At 48.2% G+C, this 16,945-nt stretch overlaps 1 protein-coding gene across 2 annotated transcripts in view; it reads left to right on the forward strand.

Moving 5' to 3' along the window:
* Positions 1 to 16,945, forward strand: part of LOC115079079 (pollen-specific leucine-rich repeat extensin-like protein 2) — a 49,218-nt gene that overhangs the window by 14,043 nt on the left and 18,230 nt on the right. The window lies entirely within an intron of this gene.

Consider the following 16,945-nt stretch of genomic DNA (forward strand, 5'->3'; position numbering starts at 1 on the left):
CTAAAACAATTCTAATAAAAATATTTCAAAATCATTGACAAATAGAACATCCAATAATTAAAAACTCATAAAAATGTTTAAAGATTTCCCAAAAATCAACAAAATATTTCAAAACAGCAAACACATCAAACAACACTAAACCTTGTTTGGAAAATTGATTTAGAAACATTTTTAAATACATAAACACCCAATAATTAAAATTAATAAAGATAAAAAGAAATCCCCCACTCTCCTTACCTGGAAACTTTTAATTTCCAAATCACCCTGATATTTTTGTGGATTAGTAGGGAAGGAGAGGTTCAGAAGCTGTCTCCTCTCTCTCACACACACCCACTCTCTCTCTCTCACACACACATACCCTCTCTCTCTCTCTCTCTCTCTCTCAAACACACAAACACAAAGACATCTCCATCTCTCTCATGCACATACTCAAATGCCTCTCTCTCTCATACACACACACACACACTCAGACGCTTCCCTCTCTCTTATACTCAAACATACTCAGCTGCTTCCCACTCTCATATACACACACTCAGATGTGTCCCTCTCTTTCATACACACAAACACACACTTTCCTCTCTCATACCTACACATACTCTCACTTTCCACTCTCATACACACACTCAGATGCTTCCTTCTCTCACAAACACACTCAAACACTTCCCACTGTTTCGTATACACACACACTCAGATGCTTCTTTCTCTCTCTCTCTCTCTCACACACACACACACACTTAGATGCTTCCCTTTCTCTCATACACACACACATTCAGATGCTTCCATCTCTCACATACACACACACTCTCTGGCATTTCACACTCTCATACACACACTCAGATACTTCCCTCTCTCAAACACACTCAGACGCTTCCATCTGTCACATGTGCTCTAGCCTCTCATTTATGTGTAAACCCTGGGTGGGACAGATCCTCTAACTGGCACCCAGGGGCTCATAGGAAAAGAGAGATGGACCCAATATACTCTAAACTCTCACTCTCTGTCTCTCCATAGATAGCATTGCATCTGAGTTCCAGGACTCCCTGTGGGAGAAGGGTAGAGCGGGGGATGTCGGCACGACTGGGGGTGGGGGAGAGGGGAACGGTGCAAGGCAGAAGGTGGCTAGGGTATCTAATCCCAGCACTCCAGCCCTTGATAGGTGTCATATTGTGGATTGCCAACTGGTTAAAAGAGAAAACAAAGAGTAGGGATAAATGGTAAATTTTCCCAATGGAAAAAGATAGATAGTGGAGTGCCCCAGGGGTCTGTTGTAGGACCGATGCTTTTTAATATATTTATAAATGAACTGGAAATGGGAACAAATGAGGTGATCAAATTTGCCAATGACACAATTACTCAAAGTTGTCAAATCACAAAGCAAACTAAGACAAAACAAATTAAACTGTTACGGCTGTGGCTGCTGTGCTACCGCCTCACCACCAGGGGTCCCTCTAGTGCTGGCTTTCCTGACAGGCCCAGTCCATCTCCTATGTCCACTCTATGCTCTGGGTGTGCCCTCTTAACCCTGCCTGACAGTTGCCTCGGTGCTTCGGCATCGAGCTCACCTGGGCTCCCTGCTCTAGCCTGCCTTGCGCGGCCTTCGGGCCTATCCTTGCCTTGCCTTGCGTGGCCTTCGGGCCTATCCTTGCCTTGCCTTGCCTTGCGTGGCCTTCGGGCCTATCCTTGCCTTGCCTTGCGTGGCCTTCGGGCCTATCCTTGCCTTGCCTTGCCTTGCGTGGCCTTCGGGCCTATCCTTGCCTTGCCTTGCGCGGCCTTCGGGCCTATCCTTGCCTTGCCTTGCCTTGCGCGGCCTTCGGGCCTATCCTTGCCTTGCCTTGCCTTGCGCGGCCTTCGGGCCTATCCTTGCCTTGCCTTGCCTTGCGTGGCCTTCGGGCCTATCCTTGCCTTGCCTTGCGCGGCCTTCGGGCCTATCCTTGCCTTGCCTTGCCTTGCGCGGCCTTCGGGCCTATCCTTGCCTTGCCTTGCCTTGCGTGGCCTTCGGGCCTTTCCTTTCCTTGCCTTGCCTTGTGCGGCCTTTTGGCCTTCTTCCTTGATTTCCATACCTGGCCTACGGGCCTTCCGTGTGTGTGTGTGTGGCCTACGGGCCTTCTGACCTGCCTTGCCCCGCTATTGGTGTGTGGCCTACGGGCCTTCCGTGTGTGTGTGTGTGGCCTACGGGCCTTCTGACCTGCCTTGCCCCGCTATTGGTGTGTGGCCTACGGGCCTTCCGTGTGTGTGTGTGTGGCCTACGGGCCTTCTGACCTGCCTTGCCCCGCTATTGGTGTGTGGCCTACGGGCCTTCCGTGTGTGTGTGTGTGTGGCCTACGGGCCCTCTGACCTGCCCTGCCCTGCTTACTGTGCCCTGACCCAGCCTGGACCCAGACACTGCTGACTGCCGCCTGCCCTGACCCAGCCTGTACTTGACTCTGCCACTTGCCGCCTGCCCTGACCCAGCCTGTACTTAGACACTGCCACTTGCCGCCTGCCCTGACCCAGCCTGAACCTGACTCTGATTCTTGCTGCCTGCCCTGACCCAGCCTGGTACCTGACTCTGTTCGAGCTTCCTGTCTCTCTCCACCTGGAGCCACCCTGCTGGGTGGTGTGCACGACTCCTGTCCGGAGCCCAAGCGTAACAGTATGCCGAAGCCATCACATTTTCCAGGGGAAGAGATAGGTCTGTGTCCTGCCGGTGAGTCAACTTTTCACTAATTCAAGATGCCTCCTTCTTTAAAGTTTTATACCTGCAATTCCTGTCAAACTTTGAACTATCCTAGCTATCAGAACTGTCTAGCCTGTGAACTGGTTGATCAGGAACACTGGTCATGCAATAACTGCAACAAGAAAAATGTCTCTGTCTATCAGGAGTGTTTGAACTGTCTGGCTCCTAAACCAGGGTGGTGGAAATGCTCCTGTCTCCCGTGTTTGTTACCTCCAGGCAAGCCCTGCCCCTGTTGTTCTGCTCTAGGACCAGCTGTGCAATTAGAAAAAGCTATCAGCTCTCCTAACCAGTATTCTGTTTCTGGCTCAACTAAAACAGACATTGTTGCTGGCAGTTTGTGGGTAGAAAAACCCAGGACTTACCTGGCCAAGAAGGCTTCTGTGAGACCAGTGCTAGAGCCTCGGGAACAGGTTTCTCTACAACGGAGAGAGCTGATTAACTCTAGCAGGGCTCAGCTTCCCACAGCTGCCAAGTGGACACTAACGAGCACCTTCCCTAGACGTCCCAGAACTGCCTGTGCCTTCTCTAAACTGCTCCTCCAGAAACAAAATCAGGAGCATCAGACTTTGGCTCGAGGTATCAAGCCCACGGCAGTACAATCTGTGTCTTCCATGCACACTACCTTTAACCATGCTACTCTGCCATCTGAACCTGCTGCACTACCCCGAGAAGAGCCTGAGTCTGCTGAACCGGCCCTGCTGCCGTCCTCGGAGGGGTCCGCACCAGCCCTGCTGACAGACTTTCTAACTCTGCCATCTGAGCCTGCCGAACCGGCCCTGCTGCCGTCTTCAGAGGGGTCCGAAGCAGTCCTACTGACAGACTTCCTGAGTCAGCCATCGGAGTCTGCTGAACTGGTCCTGCTGCCACCCCGGGAGGGGTCCATACCGGTCCTGCTGCCACCCCTGGAGGGGTCCATACCGGTCCTGCTGACGCCCCGAGAGGGGTCCGAGCCTGTTACAACGCCCCGAGAGGGGTCCGAGCCTGCTTCATCGCCCCGAGAGGGGTCCGAGCCTGCTACAACGCCCCGAGAGGGGTCCGAGCCTGCTTCATCGCCCCGAGAGGGGTCCGAGCCTGCTTCATCGCCCCGAGAGGGGTCCGAGCCTGCTTCATCGCCCCGAGAGGGGTCCGAGCTTGCTACAACGCCCCGAGAGGGGTTCGAGCCTGCTTCATCGCTCCGAGAGGGGTCCGAGCCTGCTACAATGCCCCGAGAGGGGTCCGAGCCTGCTTCATCGCCCCGAGAGGGGTCCGAGCCTGCTACAACGCCTCGAGAGGGGTCCGAGCCTGCTACAATGCCCCGAGAGGGGTCCGAGCCTGCTTCATCGCCCCGAGAGGGGTCCGAGCCTGTTACAACGCCCCGAGAGGGGTCCGAGCCTGCTTCATCGCCCCGAGAGGGGCCCGAGCCTGCTTCATCGCCCCGAGAGGGGGCCGAGCCTGCTACAACGCCCCGAGAGGGGTCCGAGCCTGCTACAATGCCCCGAGAGGGGTCCGAGCCTGCTTCATCGCCCCGAGAGGGGTTCGAGCCTGCTTCATCGCCCCGAGAGGGGTCCGAGCCTGCTACAACGCCCCGAGAGGGGTCCGAGCCTGCTACAATGCCCCGAGAGGGGTCCGAGCCTGCTTCATCGCCCCGAGAGGGGTCCGAGCCTGCTACAACGCCCCGAGAGGGGTCCGAGCCTGCTACAATTGCCCGAGTAGGATCCGAGCCTGCTGTACTGGCCCAGCTGCCGCCCCTGGAGGGGCCTGTACCGGTCTTAATGCCGACCTTGGAAGGGTCCGGACCGGTCCTACTATCGCCTCAAGAAGGGTTACGGACTATTTCTCTGCCCCAGGTGGGGTTTGTGTTCCCCTTGTCACCCCAGGAGGGGTTATGGAAATCTGCACCGCCTCTGCTACCCCAGGAGGGGTCTAACCCTGCCGCCTTGTCCCAGAAGGGGTTATGGACTATTTTTCTGCCCCAGGTTGGGGTTGTGTCTGCCTTATCACCCCAGGTGGGGTTATGGACTGCCTTATTTCCTCGGGAAGGAGTTGACCCTGCCGCATCACCCCCGGAGTGGTCTCCCGTTATTCTTGATTACCTCCTGCACAGATGGGATCCAGGAGGAGGGGGAGGCCTTGAGGGGGGGGTACTGTTACGGCTGTGGCTGCTGTGCTACCGCCTCACCACCAGGGGTCCCTCTAGTGCTGGCTTTCCTGACAGGCCCAGTCCATCTCCTATGTCCACTCTATGCTCTGGGTGTGCCCTCTTAACCCTGCCTGACAGTTGCCTCGGTGCTTCGGCATCGAGCTCACCTGGGCTCCCTGCTCTAGCCTGCCTTGCGCGGCCTTCGGGCCTATCCTTGCCTTGCCTTGCGTGGCCTTCGGGCCTATCCTTGCCTTGCCTTGCCTTGCGTGGCCTTCGGGCCTATCCTTGCCTTGCCTTGCGCGGCCTTCGGGCCTATCCTTGCCTTGCCTTGCCTTGCGCGGCCTTCGGGCCTATCCTTGCCTTGCCTTGCGTGGCCTTCGGGCCTATCCTTGCCTTGCCTTGCGCGGCCTTCGGGCCTATCCTTGCCTTGCCTTGCCTTGCGCGGCCTTCGGGCCTATCCTTGCCTTGCCTTGCCTTGTGCGGCCTTTTGGCCTTCTTCCTTGATTTCCATACCTGGCCTACGGGCCTTCCGTGTGTGTGTGTGTGGCCTACGGGCCTTCTGACCTGCCTTGCCCCGCTATTGGTGTGTGGCCTACGGGCCTTCCGTGTGTGTGTGTGTGGCCTACGGGCCTTCTGACCTGCCTTGCCCCGCTATTGGTGTGTGGCCTACGGGCCTTCCGTGTGTGTGTGTGTGGCCTACGGGCCTTCTGACCTGCCTTGCCCCGCTATTGGTGTGTGGCCTACGGGCCTTCCGTGTGTGTGTGTGTGTGGCCTACGGGCCCTCTGACCTGCCCTGCCCTGCTTACTGTGCCCTGACCCAGCCTGGACCCAGACACTGCTGACTGCCGCCTGCCCTGACCCAGCCTGTACTTGACTCTGCCACTTGCCGCCTGCCCTGACCCAGCCTGTACTTAGACACTGCCACTTGCCGCCTGCCCTGACCCAGCCTGAACCTGACTCTGATTCTTGCTGCCTGCCCTGACCCAGCCTGGTACCTGACTCTGTTCGAGCTTCCTGTCTCTCTCCACCTGGAGCCACCCTGCTGGGTGGTGTGCACGACTCCTGTCCGGAGCCCAAGCGTAACATAAACATCTTTCATTTGTACATTCGGAAACAAAGACTTATCAAGAAGAAAATTAGGGCATTGTCAAGTTACTGTAATCAAGTAAGGAGATATTTAAGGAAAATAAATAAAAACACAAAGCTTAACATAGCAATACCAACTGGTATTTATATAACTCCAAAATCTTGGCTACTCATTTGGGGGCAATGGGGAGGAAGTAACAGGTGATTGGGCATCTACAAACTGTTGTAATTGATCTAACTGATGGAAAATATATATATGATCCCCTTTCTTAATTTCACATCGACAAGGATATCGTAGAAAAAAGATAAAACCTAAAGAGGTGATTTTTTTGCCTTAACACAATAAATTCTCTCCTCTTTATCATAGTGACTGGTGCCAAATCAGGATAAATTTTTATGGATTGTCCATGGAAAGATATGGGAAATTTCTGAAAATATCTTTTCATTAACTTATTTATATCCTGTAATGATATAAATGATACAATCAAAGTGTTTCTATCTAAGACATCTAAATCTTTTTTGCATCAATACATAATTAAACTCTGGAATTCGTTGCCAGAGGATGTGGTGAAAGCTTTAGTATAGCTGCATTTAAAAAGGTTTGGACAAGTTCCTGGAGGAAAAGTCCATTAACCATTATTAAGGCAGAGTTGCAGAAATCCACTGCTTGTTCTTGGCATAAGCAGCTTGGGATCCTGCCAGGTACTTGTGACCTAGCTTGGCCACTGTTGGAAACAGGATACTGGGCTTGATGGACCTTTGGTCTGACCCCATATGGCAGGACTTATGTTCTTATGCTTTTATGTGTGGTGTGGAACCAGGAAGAGAGAAAAAAAAAGTTAAATGGTGTTTGGATCCTAGTCCACTCCATGTGTTGGGAGCGCTATAAATTTGCCGCTGCCTCACCCTCTGCTATATTGACTCTGTTGCTGTTGCCACTGCCGCCCTCAGGTGTGCAGCTGAGACTCGGGGCACCTCCCTCAGAACAGTCACACTGACACACAAAGACTACACGTACCCCTTGCCCAACGATGAACTCACCTTATGATCTTCAACCCTTTAAAAATGGTTAATTCGTATGTTGCTAAAAAAAAATGTTCGTTTCCAGTATGTAATTGTTGTTCATTTTTAAACCTCTGACTCTAATATTTTCTTACTATAATAAGTTGTTCCAATGTGCTTAAATTGTATTAAGTTGCTCTCATGTAAACCGGAGTGAAGGCAGACTGCTATACTTCGGTATATAAAAGCCTCGAAATAAAATAAATAAATACATAATGTGTGTGCTCGGGGCATGGGTCCCTTGTGCCCGATGCTTTGTATATACCTGTATATATATATAGAGAGAGAGAGAGAGTGAGAGAGAGAGAAAGAGAGAGAGAGATCTATATCTAGCTAGGCAGAGAGTGCATTGTACAAATCAACTCCTCTTGTACCTTTCATCGAATCAAACAGCAGAAAATCTTTAGCGATGTCACCCTTGCTATTCGTACCTCCTACTGTGTATGTAAAACTGCCATCCCAAACACCACTCCAAGTTAAAAGTGCCCCCCTCTTATGGTGATCTAAATAGTAAAGTAGGGAAATGCCCACCAGTACCTGAATGTAATTTGCTTTGAAGTGCTGAAAAGCAGAATTAAAATAAAAATTAAAAAATAAATAGAATTTTGAAAGATATTTCTCCAATAATAATCACACCTTAAAGTCATAGGGCACCAGATCAAGGTATACCACTGCTTTATATAAACTCCAATAGTTCTCACAACTATAGATATTTCATTTTCATGACAGGTCACTGTAGCAATTACTATTTCATGTGACAATGCTTGTCCATTTAGGGCATCAATGAGTTGTCCATAAACTGCTTTTAATAACACACACATTTTCAAAAGGAGTTTCAACAGTATCTTTACTTAATCCATAGGGGTCTGCAGCCTTTCCAGAGAGCAGCAATTGTTTCTATGTAACCTCTAGAAACTCAATCTTGCTCCATGCACGTCTTGTACTCTTCCCTCCTATTCAGTGGTATATATGCTAATATTATTACCCTTATTAATTGTTCCATGTAAAGCCTGTTGCTGCATTATTTTCTCTGTAAACCGATAAAATGTTCCCGATTGTCGGTATATAAAAAGCTTAAATAAATAAATAAATAAATATGCAGAAAGCATTTCCTAGTAATTATATATATATACACACATACACACAACAGCTTTTTTGTTCAGTGACATATGCCGAGCCCAGGAAATACTTAGAGGCTACAATACCATCAGTGGTCAGAAGGTGGCAGTACCATCTATTAGAACAGTGGTCCCCAACCCTGTCCTGGGGGCCCACCAGCCAGTCGTGTTTTCAGGATATCCACAATGAATATGCATGAGAGAAAATGTGCATGTGCCAGTCGGGTTTTCAGGATATCCACAATGAATATGCATGCACTGCCTCCATAACATGCACATTTTCTCTCATGCATATTCATTGTGGATATCCTGAAAACCCGACTGGCACATGCACATTTTCTCTCATGCATATTCATTGTGGATATCCTGAAAACCCGACTGGCTGGTGGGCCCCCAGGACAGGGCCCCCAGGACAGGGTTGGGGACCACTGTATTAGAATAATAGAATCAACAAATATACAGACATCGTAACTGACATAGCATAGCTCCCTGCTTCAACGGCAAGGGAGAAGAAAAAACAACCAATAAGGGCTGTATAACAGTCTGGGTACAACAAATAAGCATGGGTGTAGCTTGCTTATTGCGGCGGTTACTACCCCTACTACCTCTAACTAATCAAGCTAGATATTTCACTTGGATGCAGCTCCATCACTGCTCTCTACATTAATGGTGGGGGTGGAAGGGAAATAGAACCAAGAGCTAAGAGAAACAGATAAGTATGAGAGAAAATATGTGTGAAGCTTGCTGGGCAGACTGGATGGGCCGTTTGGTCTTCTTCTGCCGTCATTTCTATGTTTCTATATATGCTAGCTGACACCTGATGAAATTCACTGGAGGATATTTTGACTCCCCCCCCCCCCCCCCCCCTTTGTCCCAAATAATCACCTCGCTCCATCACAACCCCATCACCTCCATCTTGTGAGGACCCATTCCTCTCCAACGGCTGTTTCTTCTCCCTTTATGGCAGCGTGGAACACAGCCATTGCTTCCTTCTCACTGCCAGGTCCCATGCCTGCTTCCAGTCCCGGCCTTTCTCCACTTGCCTCTGGTCCTCTAGCCCCTGGCATCCCTAGGCACATGTGCATTCAGCAGCAAATGGCACCTCCTTATGGCCATAACTGCAACAGCACATCCTTAACTAACATACAGGTCGATACAGTAACGTGCAGTTAAAGATTGCCCATCTGTAACGTGCTGGGAGCGCACAATACAGACGAGTAAGGCCATCCAGCCATACAGTCTCCAGTTTCACGCGTCCCTAGCGCTTCCTAAAACAGACGCATAACCCTTTCCGCACCCAGCATGTAAATGAACGAAAAAGCTGTATAATGAAGGAATTAGCTATTCCCCTCCGATACTGTAACGGGCGCTGATATTATCTCCTCAGTAACCCGCTGTTTTGCCGCGGCCTTAACGTGTTAGTTTACCGCCTCCCCCTAGTAGGAGTTAGTGTAGTGTAGTGTAGTGTAAAAAACATTGCTTACCCGCCCTGGTCCCGTCCGGTCTCCGGTCCAGCCCGTCCAGTCTCCGGTCCAGCCCGTCCAGTCTCCGGTGTAGCCCCAGTCCGGTCTCCTGCAGCCCGTCCGGTCCCCTCCTCCTGAAGCAAAAAAAAACAAAAAACGAAAAAGTAGCAAGGCTCAGGCCTGCTACGGCAGTCCCTTCTCCCTTCCTCCCGATTTCGCACGGCCATTCATCCAGGCAGAGGGAACCGGTGGCGAAAACGGCCTCCGGTTCCCTCTGCCTGGATGAATGCACGGCCACCGGCAGTGAAGGAATGGCCGTGCGATTTCAGCGCTGAAGGCAGTCACATGCCGTGACGTCACGTCACGGCATGTGACTGCCTTCAGCGCTGAAATTGCATGGCCATTCATCCAGGCAGAGGGAACCGGTGGCGAAAACGGCCCACGGTTCCCTCTGCCTGGATGAATGCACGACCACCCGGCTCCCTCCGCCTGAATTAATGCGCGCCTGTGAGACCCGGCCGGGTCGCACAGGCGCGCATTCACTGCCTGTGCGACCTGGGTTGCCGGAGGCCGCTTTCGCCGCCGGCTCCCTCCGCCTGAATTAATGCGCCACCCTCCTGGCCTCAGACCTTTAAGGATCACAGGTTCCGTCGTTTCATCCTGCCCAAGAGAAAACTTGAATCTTTGGCAGCGCATGGACAGGAGCTCCTGGGAGAAGTCCCCTTCATTGTCTACAGCTGAAAGGGAAGGGGGCAGTAGGAGGGAAGGGGGAGGGGAGAACAGAACCTCCAAACTTCAGAAAAGTGAAAAGAAAATTCTTCAGCTTGTGAAAATAGGACGGAAACACCAGCTTAGACCCGGCTGAAAATCCCCCCCCAACAAACAGCCCTGCGGTTTACTCTTTCATCCCACTCCCTGCCGCTTCCCCAGCTCTCACCTTGAGATATTCTGGGACCGCCCCCCAACCTCAGGTTTACCTTTTACACCTGCACTAGTACAAAGTAATTTACCTGGATAATTCATTTTGTGGTTAACAATAGTTATCATTAAAAATCCCCTTTTGTATCCTAATTTTCTACAGAGCAGCTAACATTCTGAAATCATGTCTGGGTCTCTGTCCAGCTCCACCCCCAATAGCTTTTGAACTGTTCAGTGACCCCCAGCGCGATGCTGCCAACACTTAGACTCAGGGAAAGAGGTCAGTCAGTTCAGTAGTGTTAAAATCTCAGGGAGATCAGAGCACATTGGGGTGCCGCTGAGCATTTCTGAAAGCTGCCCTGCCATTGATTAATAGCCTCAAATGTATGCAAATTTCTAAACCAAAGAAGGAAGCGAACCATCATGAAACGTTCACACATCTTGTCTGTCTGGTTTTTATTTTATTCCTAAGGTATTAAGGTTTCGGAAAGCACCTCCCACCATTACAGGGACAAGTTTCACGTGCCTGCATTGGTGCAAGGAATGCAGGTAACCTCTGCACTTTACCTGTTTCTGCGGGCAGCAGAATGGGGACAAAACGCTGAAAGCAGATTTGAAAAACAAATCCATGTCTGTGTTTTCCCTCCCATGCCCTTGGAGTATATTTACCTGTTAAACGAGGGACCCATTTCACTTCAGGGAATCTGAGCTACCTGACTAGATTCATTTTAAAAGCTAAGTAACTGGAGGGTGCTACTGTGCACCTCCTCACCCTGACCCATGCAGGCAGAACCCCGATACAAGTAAAATAGGTTTATCAGGGTGCAGGATAGCACAAACTACAGAGAAGGTCAGATAAGAAAACATTTAAAAATGCACATCTTTTATTGCAAAATCATCCAAAATGTAAGAAATAAAATATCGCCAGGGCAATTTAAATTCCAGTCTATCATCAAATGGGAATTCTAATGTAAGGGGCTCCCAAAACTGTCGTTTACTATTAGGCATCAGGGTCTCCACAACCACTGCCTGTGGTGTCAGAGTACAGAAGGAATGGGAGAGGAGATCTGACACTACCCAGTGGGATGACCTCCATGTTTGGTTTTAAATTTTGTTTTATGATACTTTTATGTCTAGCATTACTGTAACTATGATTATTTTGAATCTGTTTATTATGCATGATTTATTGTTCGGCACTGTGAAATTTCTTGAACAGTGGGCTATAAATTAGAAAGAAATAAATAAAAGTCCTGCATCCTTGCGACTCAGGGTGCTTGGGGACATCTCTCTTTGGCTTGGAGAGGTGCTGAACAGAGGTCTCTCTAGGGGAAAAGGACTGCCAGTCCTGTCTTCTATCCCGGGAAGGTTGCTAGGGCCCAAGCTCGGGTTGCCCAGGTCTTTGGAGCTAGAAAGTTTTTGTCTTAGCGGTATAGGAGGGATTCCTGGAGATCCAAGAAAGACGAGGGTGGTTAAGCTCAATGCTCCTTATTTCTTCAGTGGGAGAGAGAGAATTTTGCCTTTGTGGGAGTCAGAGGGAAGGCTGCCTATCAGGGGAAAGGTCCCAAGTGTTGCTGTGTGAGGAAAGCACCCGTCAGAGGCTCATTCTGTTTTACTGGAAGAGGGCGAGAGAGAAACAGGTACCGGGAAATGACTGTCTGCCGGGGTGTGCAGCCTTGTCAGTGACTCAGCCTGTCATGCTTAAAGGACTTCTATTTTTCTGTACTGATTGTGCACTAAGCCAGAGTGAATCTGCTTTGACTTTTGTGTTTCTGTAATTCATCGAGATAGGATTTTAGACAGTGCTAGGGACAAGCTGGCACCAACGACACAGGAAAATGTGGGAGGGAGGTTCTGGAAGGCAAATTTAGGATTTTAGGAAGAAAGCTGAGATCCAGAACCTCCAGGGTAGCATTCTCCGAAATGCTCCCTGTTCCACGCGCAGGTCCCCAGAGGCAGGCAGAGCTCCGGAATCTCAATGCGTGGATGAGACGATGGTGCAAGAAAGAGGGATTCAGTTTTATAAAGAACTGGGGAACCTTTTGGGGAAGGGGGAGTCTTTTCCGAAGGGATGGGATCCACCTTAACCAGGGTGGAACCAGACTGCTGGCGCTAACCTTTAAAAAGGATTTGGTGAGCGAGGTAACAGTGCTGGGGCCACTTGGCCATAGTGATTAGAATATGATCAAATTTGAATTAATGAATTTCTTAGGGAATAGCCACTGCTATTAATTGCATCATTAGCATGGGATCTTCTTGGTGTTAGGATAATTGCCAGGTTCTTGCGGCCTGGTTTGGCCTCTCTTGGAAACAGGATGCTGGGCTTGATGGACCCTTGGTCTGACCCAGCATGGCAATTTCTTATGTTCTTATGGAGATAGAGCAGTTTTAAACTAGAACAAAAGGGAAAGCTGACAGTCACTCAGCAGCGCATGGTTCGGAGCGAGGTATCTTCAAAGGATACTAATGATGCATTAGAATTAGGGCATCCCGACAGTGAGGTTCCATTAATAAGGAAAGTAATCCAAGTGCCTGTAATTAAAAACTCACCTGAGCTAAAAGATTCCAGTTTATCCCTGTCAACTAAAAAGCAGAATGTCAATACAAACAAAAAACACACTCTGAAATGTTTGCATGCTAATACAAGAAGTCTAAGAAGTAAGATGGGAGAATTTGAGTGTATAGCAGTGAATAGTGACATAGACTTAATTGGCATCTCAGAGACATGGTGAAAAGAGGCTAACCAATGGGACAGTGCTATACCAGGATTCAAATTATATAGGAATGACAGAGAGGAGCATCTTGGTGGCGGGGTGGTGCTTTATGTCTCAGATGGCATAGAGTCCAATGCACAATCAAATCTTTATGGGTAGAAATCCCTTGCATGTTAGGGAAGAGTATAGAGATAGGAGTATTCTACCATCCACCTGGCCAAGATTGTGAGATGGACAGTGAAATGCTAAGAGAAGTTAGGGAAGCTAACTAAATTGATAGGGCAGTAATAATGGGAGATTTCAATTACCCCAAAACTGACTGGGTAAGTGAAGCATCAGGACATGCTAGACAGATAAAATTCCTGGATGGAATAAATGAGTTTTGGAGCAATTGGTTCAGGAACCAATGAGAGAGGGCACAATTTTAGATCTAATTCTCAGTGGAGCACAGAATTTGGTGAGAGAGGTAACAGTGATGGGGCCGCTTGGCAATAGTGATCATAATATGATCAAATTTGAATTAATGACTGGAAGGGGGACAGTAAGAAAATCCATGGCTCTAGTGTTAAACTTTCAAAAGGAAAACTTTGATAAAATGAGAAAAAGAGTTTAAAAAAATTGAAAGGTGCAGCTACAAAGGAAAAAGTGTGCAACAGGAGTGAACATTATTAAAAAATACCATCCTAGAAGCACAGTCCATATGTATTCCTCGTATTAGGAAAGGTGGAAGGAAGGTCAAGTGATTGCCAGCATGGCTACAAAGTGAAGTGAAAGGGGCTATTTTAGCCAAAAATCTTCATTCAAAAATTGGAAGAAGGATCCATCAGAAGAAAATGGGATTAAGCATAAGCATTAGCAAGTTAAATGTAAGACATAGATAAGATACAAAAAGGGCCGGATTTTTGAAGAATTTGCACACGTAACCGGGCTTACGCGTGCCAGACCTATTTTCAAAAGGCCCGGTGACGCGTGTAAAGCCCCAGGACGCATATGTCCCGGGGCTTTACTAAAAGGGCGGGGGTGTGGACGGTGTGGTCTGGGGGCAGGGTCAGAGGCTCCTGGCACAGCGGCCATTTGCCGCTGTGCCAGGGATCACACGCCGGCAGTTGGCCGGCACACGCAACTTACTTCAGCCCCAGGGCTGAAGTAAGTTTTGCAACAAGAAAAAAAAAAAAGAAAAAGGCAGGGGAGAAAGGGATGAAAAGGATGTTGGGGAAATACCCATTCCAGAGAAGGTTTTCAAGGGTGATGATTCAGATGAACTGAATGAAATCACAGTGAACCTGGAAGATGTGGTAAGCCAGACTGACAAACTGAAGAGTAGTAAATCACCTGGACCGGATGGCATACACCCAAGGATTCTGAAAGAACTAAAAAATGAAATTTCAGATCTATTTCATTTGTAACCTATAATTAAAATCATCCATTGTTCCTGAACTTATGACCCCTGGTTGGAAGATGGCCAATGTAACCCCGATATTTAAAAAGGGCTCCAGGGGATGATCCGGGAAACTATAGACCAGTGAGCCTGACTTTTGTGCCGGGAAAAATTGTAGAAACTGTTATAAAAAATAAAATCACAAAACATTTAGAAAGACATGGTTTAATGGGACACAACCTGCATGGATTTAACCAAGGGAAGTCTTGCCTCACAAATCTCCTAATTTTTTTGAAGGGGTGAATAAACATGTGGACAAAGGTGAACTGGTAGATGTGGTGTATTTGGATTTTCAGAAGGCGTTCGACAAAGTCCTGCAAGAGAGGTTTCTAAGAAAACTAAAAAGTAATGGGATAAGAGGCAATGTCCTTTTGTGGATTGCAAGCTGATTAAAAGACAGGAAACAGAGAGTAGGATTAAATGGTCAATTTTTTCAGTGGAAATGAGTAAATAGTGGAGTGCCTCAGGGATCTGTTCTTGGACCGGTGCTTTTTAATATATTTACAAATGATCTGGAAAGGGGTACAATGAGTGAGGTGATCAAATTTGTGGATGTCACAAAATTATGCAGAGTAGTTAAATCTCAAGCAGATTGTGATAAATTGCAGGAGGACCTTGCAAGACTGGAAGACTGGGCTTCCAAATGGGAGATGAAATTTAATGTGGACAAGTGCAGGGTGATGTATATAGGGAAAAATAACCCTTGCTGTAGTTACACGATGTTAGGTTCTATCTTTGGAGTTACCACCCAGGAAAGAGATCTAGGCATCATAGTGGATAATACATTGAAATCGTCGGCTCAGTGTGCTATGGTGATCAAAAAAGCAAACAGAATGTTAGGAATTATTAAGAAGAGCATGGCAAATAAACGATGGATGTCATAATGCCTCAGTATCGCTACATGGTGAGACCGCATCTTGAATGTTGTGTGCAATTCTGGTTGCCACATCTCAAAAAAGATATAGTTTCACTGGAGAAAGTGCAGAGAAGGGCAACCAAAATGATAAGGGGCATGGAACAGTTGCCCTATGAGGAAAGGCTAAGGAAGTTAGGGCTGTTTAGTTTGGAGAAGAGATGACTGAGGTGGGGGGACGGGGACGATAGAAGTCTACAAAATCATGAAAGGACTTGAACAAGTTAATGTAAATTAGTTATTTACTCTCTCAGATAATAGAAAGACTAGGGGGCACTCCATGTAGTTAGCAAGTAGCTCATTTAAAACACATCGAAGAAAATTCTTTTTCACTCAGTGCATAGTTAAGTTCTGGAATTCATTGCCAGAGGATATGGTTACAGCAGTTAGTGTAGCTGGGTTTAAAAAGGGTTTGGATAAGTTCCTAGATGAAAAATCCATAAACTGCAATTAATTATTAAGCAATAGTAGCTTGAGATCTATTTAATGTTTGGGTACTTGCCAGGTACTTGTGACTTGGATTGGCCACTGTTGGAAATGGGATACTGGGTTTGATGGATCCTTGGTCTGACCCAGTATGGCAATTCTTATATTCTTAAATTCACCAGTGAAGGATTTTATTTTTCAACAACATCTGCAGTGTGGCGTGTATTCTTGTTTGCTGGATTATGTGTAGAGGAGCTCCAGAAAGAAAAATCCCTCAAGGGCAGAAAGACTGACTCCCTGTCTGGAAAGAACCCAGGAGCATGGGTGTAGCTGTGACCCATGTCCTCCCCTGTCAACCCAGGGAAGATGCAGCAGGGGCTACACTAACAACAAAAAAGGGAGGAGAATCCGACTTTAGAACTGCTGAGGATGTAGCCCTGCCCCCATGAACCTGCATTTATGTGAGGATTAGGCATGGTCGATGAGTGCTGTTGAACTGCTACACTGATGCCCGGTCACATATGAAAAGAGAGGCACATTCTGTAGCTGTCCACTGCTACCAGAAAGTAAAAATAATAAAGGGAAGCAGAAGAAACTGTCTGAAGCTGCTACCAGACTTGTTTCAGTGCAGCAGTTCTGCTTTTCAGAACCACATGCTTCAGGGTAAGACTTAAGGAGCGAGAAGCCTCTCCTGTCCCCTGCCTGAGACTGACATAACCTAGGAGGTCCCATGTTTTGAGTAGGCGAATGGAAGCTCATCAGAGATCCAGGAAGTAAATCAAGGGAAGTAAATCAAGGGAAGCCAGAGAGGAAAAAAAAAGGCGTGTCGTGTTTAATTTCCCTGTGATGTTTGTGTGTGTGCAGTTAGCCGGAGATAGGAGCTTCGCAGAGAAGCAAGGAAGGACAGTGTCCTGGGGAAAGAATTCAGAGAGAGAGTGTGCAGTCTGAGGACAGAGAAGCTTGCTGCTTGTATAA

Source organism: Rhinatrema bivittatum, chromosome 17, assembly GCF_901001135.1.
Source record: "Rhinatrema bivittatum chromosome 17, aRhiBiv1.1, whole genome shotgun sequence".
Taxonomy (NCBI): Eukaryota; Metazoa; Chordata; class Amphibia; order Gymnophiona; family Rhinatrematidae; genus Rhinatrema; species Rhinatrema bivittatum.